Here is a 4,012-nt window from a genome sequence, read left to right on the forward strand (position 1 = left end):
TATTTTCATGGTAACAAATAAAAGGTTTTAATATCATTGTATTGAAGTAATGATGTTTTTCAGGAAACTTAAACTGGAAAAACCAACAAAACTTTGAAAGATCGCCAACAAGCTTAAAAGTACGTGATGTGTCATGAAGTAATCAAAAAGGGAAGCTCAAAGACATCTAAAGATGGAATGAACTCAAAGCTCAAAGATAACCATGAAGTTTCCAAAGAACAAGAAGTGTTTAAATTATTAGGAAATCTTCATGTAAGTACTTCAAAGGTAAAAATATCATTGTGAATGAAAAGAAGCTCTTTAGGGGAGTAATATGGACTTGGAGACTTTATTCTAAAACCTCGGAAAATATTTTTCAAAAGCAAGAAAGTAAGGAAGTCAAATATCTTTGAAAAAGAAAGAAGAAAACTATTTATTTATTGTCCAGGCAACCGAGGTAAAAACCTCAGGCGATCGAAGATTTTGCTGAAGAAATTTAATATAGGCAGTGTGTGTAACGCCCCGAACCCTAAGAACACTTAGGTTTAGCTCTCGTAAAAATTGAATCAATCAATCAAGAGTGGGAGAGCAAACCTATTGAGACTAACACTTAATCAACTTGCAGAGGGTTCGATCCATATGAAAAGGTAAGTATGAGTGTAGGAGGCTCAAAAATGAGTATTATAGGTTTTTGGATTTTTAAAGAATTTTTCCTAATCAAATATGCTAATTTCAGACTAATAAACCCAAATGAAAGGGTATTTATAGACATCCCATGAAATATAACCATTGGGGACATAGCCGGGATTATTAGAAAAGTTTAATGATGCTTTAGCAACTTTAACCATGTTTAAAATGTTTTAACCACGGTAAAAAATCAGGGTAACTCGAGAGGTCCGGTCGACCAGAAACCTTTTTGGTCGACCGAAGTTCATATGGTTCGGTCGACCAAGCCATTTTTGAACTGCTCAGTCCGTTGACCAGGAGAAGGTGGATTTTTCAATTCGCGCGGTTCGGTCGACTAGAGGAAAATGAACTGAGCCTCTCGGTTGACCAAACCATTGGGCCAACTCCCAAGGACCCTTGGTCGACCAAGTTGGTGTAATACAAATTTACTCGGTTGACCGGGAGGTCAAAATGTTGACTCCCAAGTGGTTCGGTTGACCAGGGTCAAATGAATTGCGGTGGCTCGATCGACCAGGAGGTCACAATGTTGACTCCCAAGTGGTTCGGTCGACCGGGGTCAAATGAACTGCGGTGGCTCGATCGATCGTACTGTGGTCAACCGGTTGACCCAGATTAGATTCAGTCGACCGAGGCAGAATAAACTGTCAAGGTCGATTGACCGAAAGTGCACGAAGTGTGCATTTCGGTCCTGATTCAATACACTTTCACCCTATTCAAGTGTCTAACATTTATGAGTGCAAAGGTGATTCAATACACTTCATTGCTTTGATACCATTATGTAACGCCCCAAACCCATAAACCCGGGTTCGGCACGTTATACCTGATCAAATCCCTGATAATCCATATTTCATAACATACGCAGCGGAAAACATAATCATAACCTCCATAAACATATACCATAATGTCGTAATATACCAAAGTTTTCTATTCTCTATCTATAAATCCATAAAATCCATCCATCGCCTGCATTTCCATAAATACATAATTCTATAGCATTCCAGTATGTCCACAAACATTCTTTTCTCCACAGACTTAAAACATAAAGACTAATAACATAACATATACATCCCCAAAATATTATCAACATATACCCTGTTTCTTTATATAGTCCTCCAAAAATGCTAAAAATACCCTCAAGCTCCTAAACCCGACCTCGAGGATGTCCTAAAAAAGAAACATTCATATTCGGGTGAGACACATCTTAGTAAGGGAAGAAATACATATATTAAAACAGCGTGTGGCTAACATGAGATAAATAGATATTATTTTAATTACATTTGCAAATCATTAACATAACTCTGAAATCATTTTTTGAACCTAAACATTCACATGTAAATATTTAACCCACGAGATTACCCAAGGATAGGGGTGATTACCCTCCCATACAAGTAGCACCCATCTGCTCTGATACATAGGTAATCCTAAGGTCACAACTAAAGCATACCAGAGCACTTACTTTACTCAGTAAGCCCTCAAGTATTAGATTAATCTTATACTCACGCATTCAACAATAGTTTACCGACAAAGGCCCTAAGGATAAGGAAATCTACCCGCCCATACAAATAGGTTCCCTCTGCCCTAATACGTTATGCAGCTATTGTCACATATGAAGCTACTAGCGCACTCACCTTTCTCAGCAAGCCCTCAGGCGAAGAGTTCGCCTTGCCCCATCGTAACATGTTCTACTGACATACATACTTCTAATATCATAATACATCATTCCTATCTGTCATTATATATTCATACACATTCATTCATGTTCATAACTTAACTTTGCATTTCGTTTCACTTTAAGTGACTCTTTCCCATTTGTATCATTCATGTTTCACATTTCATTTCATTGCATTGTCATTTCATTTTCATTTCATTGCATAACATTTCATTTCATTACTTTGTACTATAGCTGGTCTTTAGCCATCATTTGTTAATTTCCATATAGAAATGCGCTAGAATCTACTACAGTTAGTTTCCACATAGAAATGCGCTAGAATCTGCTAACATGGCTGTCTTTCAGTTATCTTACATTTACATGGCTACATTTAACATACACAAGTAACATTGCCCATATCATTTTTATTCATAAAGCTTTACTTACTTAACCTGCATCTCATATATCTAACATATATTTGCACAGAATCTCATGCCACACAGGTTTAGCAGTAAAATTCATATACATTTCTTACAAAATAAGTCAACCCATAGTTAACATTGATATACTGAAAATACATTTCATTTCTTACTTAATTTCTTAGAAAATTCCTTTCCACTTTCATTCGTTTACTTTCATATATACATAACTATATAAACATTCCTAAGCTCAGAAAACATAAATTTCATGACTGGCTTTTTAAACCCACATATAAATATATATACACAAATAACACATAATCCATTTTAATTCATGAAAAAGCTAAGTTAATATATAAATTTCCCCCTTACCTGACTTCCAACTACACCTGTAGGATCCCTGAACTAATACCCACATGGCATTCACCTGGACCCTGAATCCAAAAATCCTAACTTAATTAAAATAAATTCCATCTAATTTAAATCTTAAAGAAAATACCTATTGACTATTTCCTAGGCTCCAAATAACAATATTCCTTAAGACAATCCCAAAATAACTAACTTACCCTAATTTTGGGATGTTTCCCAAACCTCACAACCCAACGATAAGCTCCTACAGCCTTAAAGAGAATGATTCCACGAACCTCGTGGTGGTTTCGGATCATCAAACCGGGTCAAAATCGGCCCGAAATCGAAGAGAGAAGGCTGGGAGTTCGTTTTCTAAAGAGAGAAGGAGAATTTTCCGAGTTTTCGCAATGAAAAAATGAAAGAATTTCAATTTATAGGTAGGGCTTCGTTGATGAGACACGTCGATTCGTCGACGAGGCGCTATAGTGACTTCGTCGATGAAATTCAGAATTCCAAATATACTCTCTAAGGATTCCTTCATCGACGAGAAGCAAGCTTTGTTAACGAGCTTAGAAGGATACTCGTCGATGAATACAGGACATTCATCGACGAGGCCTGCTTTTCCTTCTAATTTCTTTCCTTTTTCCTTCATTATCCATTAATCCATTTTATTTATCATATTTTCTACTTATTTAAATTCTCGAGTCATTACAGTGTGTCTTCAGGCACCTGACCCTATAACTTCAAGCTCCTGAACTCACGTTAGGCGACCGTGGTTGCACTTTAGGCAACCAAAGTATTGCAACGAGCAGATTTTTTAAACTTCTAATTTTCAAATCTAATTGACTTGCACCCCAATATTTTTAGAAACTTGGAGGGCACTCCAAGTAAACTTGGGCAGCACGAATGTGAATGTTTTTCAAGCCTATAA

This window comes from Malania oleifera, chromosome 13 (genome assembly GCF_029873635.1).
Source record: "Malania oleifera isolate guangnan ecotype guangnan chromosome 13, ASM2987363v1, whole genome shotgun sequence".
In the NCBI taxonomy this organism is placed as follows: Eukaryota; Viridiplantae; Streptophyta; class Magnoliopsida; order Santalales; family Ximeniaceae; genus Malania; species Malania oleifera.